The sequence below is a fragment of the Panthera onca genome, chromosome C1, assembly GCF_046562875.1.
Source record: "Panthera onca isolate mPanOnc1 chromosome C1, mPanOnc1 haplotype 2, whole genome shotgun sequence".
In the NCBI taxonomy this organism is placed as follows: Eukaryota; Metazoa; Chordata; class Mammalia; order Carnivora; family Felidae; genus Panthera; species Panthera onca.
In genome coordinates this window covers 2,626,449-2,639,528 of record NC_138346.1, presented here as the reverse complement: position 1 = coordinate 2,639,528, position 13,080 = coordinate 2,626,449, and the positions used below count along the sequence as shown (strand labels likewise).

The 13,080-nt window shown below is 55.0% G+C and overlaps 1 protein-coding gene across 2 annotated transcripts in view; it reads left to right on the top strand.

Moving 5' to 3' along the window:
• TWIST2 (twist family bHLH transcription factor 2) overlaps positions 1–13,080 on the top strand; it is a 50,421-nt gene that overhangs the window by 18,453 nt on the left and 18,888 nt on the right. The window contains exon 2 of one of the 2 annotated variants that reach the window (XM_078450677.2): positions 1,969–3,044. The exons of the other annotated variant lie outside the window; for it this stretch is intronic. The gene's annotated coding sequence lies outside the window, so the exon portion shown is untranslated. Of the gene's footprint in view, positions 1–1,968; positions 3,045–13,080 lie in introns of those variants that run through there. 2 annotated transcript variants of the gene reach the window in all.

Sequence of the window (13,080 nt, the reverse complement as noted above, 5' to 3'; positions counted from 1 at the left end):
AATAAAACAGGAAAGAGTGCTGTCTCCCAGCCTGCCCACTGCGTGCCAACAAGCACATCCAAGGACTGAATGCAGCATGGGGTCCCGTGTTGCAGATGAAGTGACTGAAAGCCAAACACGGACATGCAGTAGTGTCCTCATCAGAAGGGAGCTGCTGGGTGGGCTGGGAGGCCGGGGGCAAAGGGTCTCTTAAGGCCTCCTCCGCACCCCCAAGGGCTGGGTGACGCGGGGAGGTGGACCATGGGGACCGGTGCGCGCACCGCCGGGTGGGATGGGGCTGAGGGGGGCTGTCCCATCACGTGGGGCGTGAGCAGGTGGCTGAGTGGAAGGCTGAAGGTAATGGAAACCCCGGGAGCTGCAGTCAGGGGAGGGTGGAGGTCATCATGGGCTCCGTCCCCCCGACCCGAGCCTGAGCCACCGCGCCCCCGGGTGCACCAGCCTGGGGCTCCCAGAGGACTAGAGGCTCTCGGCCGACCCCGGAATAGCTACCTTGGAGGGAGCTCTGGGGGGCCCCGGGGCCTTCCTGGGTCAGGGCTGAGGCTGGGGGGCCCCCGGGTTGCAAGCTCACCATCTGCCTGGATCTGACCCCTCACTCTGGTGCACATTGTGTTTCGGTGATTCTGCAGCCGAGCGAGACTTAACGCACACACGACCCATAGCTTTTGCTCCGAGGAGAGGTGAGGAGGCCGTCTAAGGCACACGGCACTTGGGGGCGTGGCCAGCACAGACCCAGCCACCCCCACCCCCATCACTCGGTCACGCCATCACTGGGCTGGACCACAGGGCCCCTAGCTGCCCCTCACGAGATAAAAGATGCTGTTTCCAGGGTGGGCAGCTGAGCATCCCTGGCTGAGACTGTCCAGATCACTGCGTTCCGAGCTGGTGATTCTCCGGTACCAGGTTCCCCACACCGTCCTGGGTGCCCACTGGCGCAGACATGGCCAACTGGGCTCGGTGTGGCGATTGGCACAGCGTGGAGGGGACGTATTCTAATGGCTCAGCAAGTACTGAGGAACTCCCTGCATGTCAGGCACAGTACAGGGGCCCGAAGCAGCCATGAAGTCCCCCACGACAGTCCAGCGACTGGGGTGGGGGCTACTCCTCGCATTTTCTAGATCCGAGTATGGGTCTCAGAGGGGTCATTACCCATCAGGCCCAGTCCGTATGCTGGCTGGGGGCTGGTTGGGATTGAATTTATGCGCTCTGACCCCACGGTGGTGCCTCTCCCCCAGTCTTCAGGGGCCTGTGATCTTGAAGAGAGAATCGTTCCCTGACCTGTGTTCTCAGGGGTGTCTGACATCTGCAAGATTCCGGCTGGTTTGGAGATGGGGGGGGGGGTGGACGTAGAGAAGGAACAAATGTGACGGCTTAGCACGGCCACAGCTGGATGCTGTGCACAGGGGTCCTGCCTTCCTGGGAGCAGCGGGCGTGGGGACTGACATGTGACTGAGGGAATGCCGCGTGACGAGGCGGTGTTGGAGGTGCTGTCCGATCATGTTAGGGGGGAGAGTGGGGTGCAGATGTCTGATGCTTCAAGTGGTTTTCCTTCAAGGATGTGGCCGGGGAGGACTCCACAGAGAGATACCAATGCGTGCCAGACTCACTCGAAAAGTGAGTGATGAGGATTTGTCCACCCAGGGCGGGAAGGCACGTCGACGGCAGTGAGGAGGTCTTTCAGAGAGGTGATGGCCACAGGCTACTGCCATAACTTGTTCACCACCATGGGGTTGGAACTTTATTGCAGAAAGAACAGTCTGGGCCCTCTCGGGAAAATTTTCAGAAGACAGGCAACAAAAGCAAAAATAGACCAAAGGGACTTATCAACCCTAATGGACAGGGTGACAACGGCTGGCTGCAGAATGGGAGAAGATCTTGGCAAGTTTGTTAACATCCAGAACGCGTAAAGAATGTCTACAGCTTAACAATTTGTGATCTGATTTGTAATCGGATAATCTGATTTTTAAAAAGGGCAAAGGACTTGAATCGACATTTCTCCGAAGATCATCTACAAATGGCCAACGCGTACAAGAAAAGGTGCTTCACGTCCCTAAACGCAAGAGAAGTGCAAATCAAACCACAGCTATCCCCTCACACCCATCAGGACAGAAAGGTGAGGTGTTGGCGAGGACGTGGGGAAGGGGGAACCCTCGTGTGGTGTGCGTGGGAACGCGGACTGGTGCAGCCACTGCGGAAAACAGCGTGGAGGTTCCGTAAAAAGTTAAACATGGAACTATCCTGGTTCTGGGCATACACCCAAAAGGATGGAAAGCTGGGTCTCTCAAGAGAGATGTGTGTGCCCGCGTTCATGACAGGCGTCAAGAGGAGGAAGCAGCCGAAATGTTCTTGGAGGGCTGGGCGGATCAACCCCTCGTGGTCTACCCCTGCAGTAGAACAACTTAAAAGGAAGGATGTTCGGACACCCGCCACAACGTGGAGGGACCTGGGACATCGACACTCAGTGAAACAAGCCAGTCACAAAAAAGACAAATGATGCAGGGTTCCACTTACATGAGGTCCCTGGAGGAGTCGGATGCATGGAGACAGAAGCCTTGCAAGAGGAAAATGGGGAATGTTTCATGGAAACAGAGTTTTAGTTTTGCAAGATGAAAAAGTTCTGGGGATCGGTTGCACAATAACGTGGACATTCCATTCACCGTTGAGATGTACACTTGAAGATAATAAAGATGTGGGGTGCCTGGGGGGCTCAGAGGGGTAAGCGTCCGACTTCGGCTCAGGTCATGATCTCGTGGTCCGTGGGTTCGAGCCCCACATCAGGCTCTGTGCTGACCGCTCAGAGTCTGGAGCCTGCTTCGGATTCTGTGTCTCCCTCTCTCTCTGCCCCTCCCCTGCTCACACGCTGTCTCTCTCTCAAAAATAAATAAAGATTAAAAAAAATTTTTTAAATGACCAAGATGGTAAAATTTGTGCCACGTGTGTGTTTTTAAGGTAGGAATATACATTTATTTTCAGTCCAGGTACCCTACATACATCATCTCATTTGACTTTTACGACTTTCAGATGTAGGCCTTTTTTCTTTTTGTTGAGACGTCATCGACATATAACATTGTATCAGTTGTAGGTGTAGGACACAGCGATTTGATACTTGTGGATATTGTGAAATGGTCTCCCCGATACGTCTGGTTAACATCAGCCACGGTAATAGTTACAACACTGTTTCTTCTAGCGCGATGAACACTTTTAAGATCTTATCTCTTAGCCACGGTCAAATATTCAAGACAGTGTTATTAGCTGTAGTCACCATGCTGTGCGTGGCATCCCCGGGATTTGTGTGCTTTGTACCTTTTGACTTCCTGCACCCGTTTTACTCACCCCTGACCCCTGGCCTCTGGCGGCCACCAATCCGTTCTACGTATCTGTGAGGTGTTTTTTGTTTTAGATCCCGCAAATAAGTGAGATCATACTGTATGTGTCTTTCTCTTTCTGACTTATTTCACTGAGGATAATGCCTTCAAGACTCACCCACACCATCAAAAATGGCAGGATTTCATTGTTCTTATGGCTGAATAATATTCCATTGTGTGTATATTCCACGTTTCTTTCATTCACTCATTCATTCATCGTTGGGTGCTTAGGTTGCTCCCGTTTCTTGCTGATAGTAAATAATGCTGCACCTGTGTTTTTTCTTACAGTGAAAACTTTCAGGGGGTGCCTGGGTGGCTCAGTCGGTTAGGCATCCAACTTTGGCTCGGATCTCATGGTTTGTGAGTTCGAGCCCCGCATCGGGCCCTGTACTGAACCTGCTTTGGATTCTTTGTCTCCCTCTCTTCTCCTCTCCTCCTCCTCTCTCTCTCTCTCTCTCTCTCTCTCTCTCTCTCTCTCTGTCTCTCTCAAAAATAAATAAACATTAAAAAAAACCCAACAGAACTTTCAGGAGGTGTTCCTGCCATAGTAACTGGAAGAGGGGAACAACTCTTGGGCACCCCCCACTCCAGGCCCTCTCTGCCCCCACTCCCTGAGCAAGCTGGCCGCCCAGTGGGGCTCAGCAGGTCTGAGAAGGGGTCTCAGGAGCATGGCCCTGGGTATGTCAGGGCTTCCAGCACCCTCCAGGTACAAGTGATTCTTACGGATTTCAGAGACAGGCTTGAGTCCAAAGCCTTACAGAAATTAGAGCCCCTTTTTTGTTTGCCTGTGTTTAGACTTAGTAACTTAATCTGGCCAGTCTGTGGAGGAAAAGGTGATGGTCTTTCTTTTCTAGGAGTTGGATTACACATCTGCCAATTTGATAACTGCATCTTCAAGGTCACGCACACAAAGCTCCCAGAGGCTCTAGGAACCGTGAATTATGAACTAGCACATACATGCCTGGGGGGAGGTGGGCCTCACCGGGGACGTGGGCACGTCACACCCAACAGATGCCCTTTTGGCCGTAGGCACCTGAGTAGGTTGGTGGACAGATGACCAGTGTTTCCTCCTTTTGAAGAAGGAAAATCTGAAGGTCGTGGATGTATCTCCAGCAGGACTCACTCAGTGGGTGGTTCCAAATAGCTGGTCTGATGCAACAGTTATTCTTTCTGAGCTTTTCCGTTATGTGGTGCTCACATTTATTGAGCACTGACTGTTTGCAGTCTTATGCTTGGTGCTGGACACATAAAGGTGAGGGTGATTTGGTCTGTCCTGTGGAAGGTTTGCCGTCCAGCCACAGAGACAAGTAGGTTAAGCTACCGGTTACGATACCACGTGTCAGTGTTGGGTCATGGTGGTTTGCAAACCAGGAAGGCATGGATTCATCCGTCTCCGGGGCACCTGCTCGTGGCTTCTCTTGAGCGGATCTGAATGCAGTGAGGGCTCTGCCCTGCGAGGCTGTGCATGGGGCCGAGGAGGGTGAGGTGGCTGGAGGGAGCAGGGGGAGACTGGGAGCTAAAGACAGCTGGACGTCCGTACGTACACATTCTCAAACACAACGTAGTGTCCTGCAAAGCTACCCTGTCAGGGCAGGACAGAAGCAAAACTTGACCCAAAGTCACATTGTCTGGAAAGACTTGATAAGTGAGACTGTAAGGAATGTTCTGGAACATCTCAGCTCCAAAAAACAAAATAATAAAATGTGTTTGTTCAGGTCTTGCTCAAGAGAAGCTGGAAGCCTGTGATTCATCTCCTGGTCTGCTGTCCCTGTCCCCCAACCTATCCCGGGAACGGGGACTGTGTCGTGCACGGGCTCAAAGCCGTGTTGGTGACTCTGTCTCAGCTCACTGATACATATTTGCTGAAGAAAACCAGGATGGTTCACTTGCAGTTCTGCATCTTGCAGAGACACGGCCCATGTCGGGGGAAGTTAACAACCTGTCTGGGAGACAACAGGCACAAAGCAGTCAGAGCGCAGGCCCAGGGTGGGACGGTGAGGGGTGGGGACCATCTTCCCCAGTTACGAGACCCCAAAGAGGAATCACAGACCAAGGTGGGCACCTTGGGGGGGGTGGCGGCCGTCATCTGTCAAGGGGAACAGCCACTTGGGGAACACGATGGCCCAGACACTTGGTCTGTGACCAAGTCCAAAAAATGGAAACCAGAGTTGCCTAAAAGTCCCACCTTGCCTGCTGCTGTGGTTATCTTAATTGCACACGCAGTGTCTCTCTTCAGTCCCACGTTCTCGGAGCTGAAGATGTGCGATACAGTTACCAAGTGTCTTTGTTTTGCAAAAGAATGGGGAAAATGTGAGGGTGCCGGCAGAGGAGCTGGCCCCGGACCCCCGTGCTGCTACAAGACGCTGACATTTCTCAATGATTTGTGTCGCGGTTGGACAGCAGCCCGCTGACTTTCTCCCTGTTGGACGCTGGTCCGCACCAGCCCTGGCCTGGTCCTTCTCCGGCTGCCAGCAGGTATTTTTGTTTTTAGGACATAAATCCCGGCCCTTTCCTCGTCTTCTGGAACAGAGACATCTCTCCCCTGGAGATCGAGGTGAACATCCCCTGGGTGCCAGCTGTGAGTCAGGCAGGAGACGTGCCTGCGCTGGGCCCCCCGGGCCCCCGAGCCCCCCCCCCCCCGGGAGCAAGCGAGGCTGCATGAGTGGGGTTCTCTGTCCTCGTCTGTCTGTCTCTACCACACTGGAGATACCCTCCCCATGCCCCCCGCTGTGGAGCCCCTGCAGTCAGCTAGGCTCTATCAGCGACTTCGGGTAGAATGCACGAAGGAAGAAAAATAAATAAAGTCAGACGGGGGAGAGGCGGAGCTCACACAGCCTGGGTGGATTCACTTTCTCTTACTACCACAAGACTCAGGAAACAATGCAGAAAATAGGAAATACATTCATTGGCTCTCCCTCCTCTTAAATGGTTTGACCTAAGCGGGCAAATCCTGGCTGGGGACAGGGGACATCTGGAGGACATCACTGTCTCAGGCCACAGTGGACCCAGCTCTTTGCTCTGGAGTGGGCATGGCGGACGCTTGGCCGTTCAAGGAGCCCAGATGACAGATAAGAGGGACGAACCCAGCTGCGGGTCCTCCCGAGAAGGCCACTTCAGTGTGACCCCCTGGGAGAGGCTCCTTGCCATTCTTCCGGCAGCTTCCTCCGTGGGGGGAAATGGATTTGGCCAAAAGAACAGAGAAGAGAAAATGAAGTCTATGTGATGGCGGCCAAGCACTCTGAGAAGGGGCTCGTCCCCAATGCTTTATTTTTCCTACGGCCGGCATCTGTCGTTTGCTAGAAATCGCAGAATTGCACGTCACCTTGAAACAGGGATTGGCTTCCCCCGAGCTGGACGTCCAGCAGCAGATGGGAGCCAAGAAACTGCTGTGAACTTTAGCTGCCTGACCAGGGTCACAGGAATGCCGTAGATCGAGCCAGACAAATCCCCATGCTGGGGGCCACGGGCCTCTGTGCATGTCTCCCCTGTCCCCACGCATCGAAACCACAGGTGAACAGATGGAAAGACCACCTCACAGATCCTTGGCCGAGACCTCTGGACCAGCGCCGCTCAGGCCCCGACGAAGGCTGACCGCGGGAGACTCGGGTGCCACAGAGAAAACGTAAGTAAAAGACACGGAAACTGGCCCCTTGCGGGGCTCCCCCGTCGGGCAGGGCTGGGGGGCGGGGGCCCCGAGGCCCGCAGGGTAAGGTTCAGATCCTCACCCTCTCGCCGCCTGTGGGCGTGGGGCCTTGGCAGAGTGGGGCCCCGGTGCCGAGCTGCGTGTGAGGGCGCCCGGCAGCCGCTGGGCCCTCACCAAAGGGAAACCGAGGCGGGGGCTCTCAGTGGCTCGTAACTTTTTGTACTCCTAAGAATTTCGAAACTGGGAAGAACAAAGCCCTGGGGAAATGACTGTAAAATGTTTCATGAACTACTTCTCAAGTGGTATCAGCCTCAAAGTATGTTTTCTCTGGATGACTCCCTTCTTCTTTCAAGGATCACTCAGGCAATAAATAAGCACCCCTGGTGGGTCTGTTCCTCCTGGGGACTCTGGAAAGCCCCCCCCCCCTTTGGGGACAGCCCCCAACACACAGGGTATCTGTCATACTGTGATACCAAAACCCGTGAAACATGAAAAACAAAACAAAGCAAGCAGGCCCATCTCATTAGGAACTTAACCCAAATTCCAGGTAAAGTATAAGAAAAATTAATTCTCTGGGGCTCCTGGGTGGTTCAGTTGGTAGGCCTCTGACTTGTCAGTTGACTTCGGCTTGGGTCACGATCTCACAGTTCATGAGTTCGAGCCCCGCGTCCGGCTCTGTGCAGGCAGCTAGGAGCCTGCTTGGAATTCTCTCTCTCACTCTCTCTCTCTCTCACTCAAAATAAATAAACTTAAAAAAATAAATTCTGTGATGTTTCAAAAGTGTAAGACCCATGACATGGAGGTTTTACTGATGGACGATGAGGGTGATTTCTTTCACCTTTGGGTCCTTTCCTGGGCGTTGACACACAGGCAGTATTTGTCAACAGCACTGAAATTGTTCGTGACCCTCACTGCTCTGTATGCAGTTCGTCACATCCACGGTCAGAAGAGAAAGGATCATCTTGGTGGATGCTGAAAAGGCATTTGAGAAAATTCAACGTATTTCTGACATTAAACTCTCGTACTTAGGATCTTCAGAAGCTACAATAAAAAGATTCTTCCTCCCCTTCCTAGAGTATGCGTCTCGGAAGCCGAAGTGACAGTCAAGTCATTTGTGTCAAAGTCAAGACTGTTCTCCCCGACGTACTGTTCTATAACATTGCTTGGAATGTTTTAAGTGATTCTGTAAAACAAGAAAAAGAAATAATGATGAGGTCTACCAGAAAACAGAACAATAAGAGATATTGTCTACCAGGAACCTTGCCCCCCACCCCATCACCAAAAACGTCCCTCCAAAACCTTTACGACTGATGAAACCATATAGAATGGAGGCCAGTTACCCAGAGAAGATGCTTTTTGAAAACACTCTCATGCATGCTAGCAATAGCCAATTAGACCATGTAATGAAATCCAAGGGGCCAGAAAACAAAAATATATAATACCTCATGAAAACTATGGGATAGGGAAGTCCAGCAGAATGTTGTTTTGAATGAGGAGCCCTCTGTGACTGTGATGCTGTTTGGAAATGCTTATTACCATGGCCGTGACATTTCCTTCCCCAATTAACTCAAGTATTTAGTATGATTTTTAACTGGACACAATTATCCTGGAGTATATATGGAAGAGTAAGACCGCAGACATATCGGAGAATGTCTGACAAAGCAGGGGGGCGGACGGAAGGGCCGTCCCTGGCAGAGGTGCTATCTGTCTCTGGGCCCTGGCGTGGAAATCACTGGAAGGTGGGGGGCAGGGTGAGGACTAGAAGGAAACCGAATGAAATAGTGCCAGAGAGACTTCCGGAAGAACCTGCACGTGTGTCTTATTCAGGTGCAGGTGAAGGGGACGGTTCTCGCGAGCGGTATTCCCAGGGTAACCCCAAAAAAGGCTGGGGTCTGGCAGGTCTATGCAAGAACAGCCTTAGAGGTCGTAAAGACCAAAGTTCTCTGTGCACAGCTGTGACCCCTAACTCTTGGGGTGCCCTCCTCCATGACCGCACCCCTCCCTTCTCTGTGAGCCAGCCAGTGAGTTGTTAATGCACGGGTCTCTGCCGTCAGAGGGGCGCAGGCCTGGCCGTGGCTGTGTCCCCTTATCAGAGTCCACGTGGACACCTGTAGACAGAGCTACAATTTTCTGCAGTGAATCTGGAGTTAAATGCGACGGCAGAGCAGCTCAAGGGGACCCTGACACAGTGCAGGTGCCAGCACCCGCCTGATGGGTTTTCCAGGTGAGGCCAGGACCCCCAGCTTCATGTGGCATCTGTTCCTCCAGGAGATAACACAGAATGAAGACATGTGCCCCCAGACAGGAGTGACAGTGCAGACTGAATCCTAGACCCGGGCCCAGGAGCCGAGTCGAGTGGCGGCCGGGCCGCCAGCTGGACACGCGACCTGCTCTCGTTACTGCCGGCCACCTCCAAGAGCTGACTTTTCTCTTTAACGTTTTGTTAAATGTTAATGTTGGAGGCCGTGGCAAGAATTTGCCCATTAAACATACCAACGGAGGGCATGTAATCGTATAGAAAGGCTGACGCCCAAGTAATGAAAAGTGAGACCGTAATTTAACGAGAATTCTGATCATATGACATCCAGTCCAATGAGCGCTTCATGCAGAGACGGACTCCGGCAGGCACAGGGAGGCAGGGAGCCTGGACACACGGCTTCCAGGCTCTCTCCCCGCTGAGCCTGTGCCCCCCTCGGGGTGGGGGGGGGGGGTCTCTGCCCTTGTCTTACCCCAGCCAGGGCATCTTGGAGAGATGGGGGCTCAGTGATGAAGAGATCATCATGGGGGCTCCACTGGACTGAGTGGGGGTGAAGAGCGCCCCATCAATGTGACCGTCCCTGTCCATCTTCCTAGGACTGTCCTGGTTAATTCCCGTGTCTGAGTCTGCTTGTTAACTGCCCCCTCCACTCTCAAAACTGGCTCACTTTAGGGGACACATCATAGGGTCCACGCACACACACACGCACACACTCATGACCTCTGCTGCTTTCTAGGGAAGGCTGTGCCTTAGAACTGCTCATGGGGTTTTCTGCTCTCTTCCCTGCTGCCTCTTCCCCATTGGGAGGCATGTGCTGAAAATCCCTCCCCCGTGATTCTCACCCCCAGAACCAGGGACCGGGTGGCAAGCTATGGTGTGTTAAGGAAGGAATGGGGGCATTATTTATTTTTTTTAATTTTTTTAATGTTTATTTTTGAGAAAGAGAGACAGCGTGCGAGCAGGGGAGGGGCAGAGAGAAAGGGAGACACAGAATCCAAAGCAGGCTCCAAGCTCCGAGCCATCAGCACAGAGCCCGATGCGGGGCTCCAACTCCCGAACCACGAGATCATGACCTGAGCTGAAGTCGGACGCTTAACTGACTGAGCCACCCAGGAGCCCCAAGGAGATTTTATTACTAAATGTCGGGGGCACTTGTGTCCAGAGCAGTGATCTCTGGTGTTGCCTCTTTCAGCGAGCCCTGGCTAACGGGGGGTCACAGAGAGCAGAGTGAGGGTCCCCTTCTCGGCCCCCCTGCTCACTCACCTCCCTCCTAGAGGGCCCCCTCCCGGGCCTGCTTCACCTGTGCCGGGGCTTCCCTGGACTGGCCAGCCTACCTTCCTGGCTGTGAGCTCACTTCCCTGTCGTGGCTCAGTTCCATTCAGCAGCCCAGGCTTGTGCGTCGCCCCAGTCCGTGGTCTGCATCTGTGAACATCTGTGTCAGGAGGTGCCAGAGAGCGCTGCACCCCAGGAGCGCCACCCCCCCCGCCTCCCGCCTGGGCTCTCCCAACCGTGGGAGCCATTGGGCCACACGGCATCTCTTTCTGTCGTTGGGTCCATCTGTGTCTCACACATGCACACACCACGCACGCCCTTGCCCTCACACACTCTTGCACGCGCACCCCTCGCACACCGTTGCACGCGCACCCACAGTGCCGTGCTCGGGGGGTCAGGACCGCACAGGGAGTCGACAACCTGGCGGCTGGGAAATACACCAGCGCTGCTCTCCCCGCTGCGCCGCGGCCCCGACAGATGTAGGAGCCGTGCGTCCTTGGCCGTGCGTCCTTGGCCGTGCCGGTGTGCCCTGCCTTGCAAAACAGACCGCGCTCGCGAAGCATGTGTGAATTTAATTTGGGTTCGCATTGACTCATGTTATTATGATCTCAGAGCCTCTTCGCCTCTGCGGTGATTGGCCGTCCGAGGCAGCGGCCACCACAGAGCTTCCACGCTGCCCTGGCCTCGCCACCAGGGTTAATGGGCTGTGAAAACACTTGGGTTTGGGAGGAAAGCCTCTTGCGGGGCAGAGCTGTGTGCGACTCAGATTGCCCTGGCGAGGGGGCCCTCCGGCAGCCGAACTGCCGTGATAACCCACTTCTGAGTGTTGGCCGAACAAAAAGCTGCTTTTTACAGAGGAGAAGGGTGTTCTCTGAGCCTGCAGAGACCCGGGCAGTCCCGGCCGCCCAGGGCAGCTGAGGGCCGGGCAGACCCAGTTCCCGATGGGCAGGGCTCAGGGGAGAGGGGGCTCTGGGATGACCAGTGTCTGGGCCCCACGGCTTTCCCGGTGCCTGACCTCTTGCCCTGCTGTGCGGCTGGCCGGGTGCTGGGGGCGGCCTGTCCACCGGGGCCCCGGGGGCAGAGAGCCGGGGAAGGCTTGAGCCGATGTCTGCCGGACAGAGCTGCCCCGAGCGCAAACGTCTCCCCATCCTGAGACAGTGAGCCCGAGGGTATTCAGACAGGGCCAGGCAGCCTGTGGTCAGCGTGGCCCTGGAGGGACTTGGGACCTCCACTTTCTGCCTGTCGCGCCTCAAGGACCTCGGAGGGGCACCATGGCGGTCACTGGACCCTGCCTGCTTGTGAGGACGGGGCAGAGGACGTTTCCTGCCCACGGGAGCCGCCTCTCCTGGCCTGCTCTTCTCACTGTCCCGAGAGCACAGGCCGGGCCAGCAGGACCCATGCGAGTGTAGACAATGGCTTCACCACATTACTCACTGGGAAAACTCTGCTGATGTGAAATCCACTCGTGCTCGCTTCTGCAGCTGCTGTTCCTGAGGAGCTGGGCGGGCTCTCTTGACATTAAACAGGGCAGACAAGGGGGGAGAGCACGGTGGAGGGGGAGGGGCAGGAGACACCAGGGAAGTGACGGAGGTGGGATGGCCCAGCCCTCCTCGACCACATGGCCCTTTCGTTCCAATAGGAGGGAGGGAATGGGAATTTGAAAACAGAGCAGGGAAGACAGTGTGTGAGCAGCAGAGTTTTCTAGAAGCCTGGCCAGGGAGGCACCCCGAGTGCGTGGAGGCGTTGAGGAAGGTGGACCCCAGCCTCCGGGGCATTCAGAAAGGACAGCGGAGGGCGTGCTGGCTCTGCCTTGTGGAGAGGGAGGTGGCCCTGGGGAACGAAAACCTGACGGGGCTGTGTTTTCGCTGGTTCCCAGCTGCATGACGTACATGACTGTGGCTTTCTCTCCTGGAACACCTGCCTCACTTTTGTATTACATGGCCGGGGAAGGTCAGTCCACGAAGCCGGGGGCAAGAGCGGTGGGTCCGGTCGCAGCCCCTCTGTCCCCCAGCCCTGGGCGGGCCGGGGGGACACCTGGGACTGGCCTGAATTCCCTCTGAATTCTCTGAATTCCCTCCCAGCCTCCTCTTCTGTTCAGAAATCCTTCTGCTAACACCAGGCCCCTCCCCAAGAAGGACCGTGAGGACCTTCCGAGCTAAGCATGTGGGCCAACGACGGACGGTATGCCTTCACCCCGTTTTCTGGAACACGTATATCGGATGCCATCTGTGCCCCTGGACAGAACGTGTGAGGGAGCCCTCCAGTCTCCTTGAGTTTCTAGAAAGTCATGAGGCCCCCAGGGACCATGAAGACCCCTGAGCCAGGCACCCCCCCCCCCCATTTCTACCTGGGAGAAGTGAGGACCAGCTTGGAGAGATGTGCCCAAGGTCACTCAGATGGCAGGTGGCAGACGGGAGGCAGGTGGGCTCAGCCTGGCCTGATGGAAGCTTCCTTCTGAAGCAGCCTCATGCCCCATGGCAAGTTCTACAGCTGGAGGTCTGGCAAGCCCCAGCTGGTGCACGGTGGACCCCGCTCCCTGCTGGCCA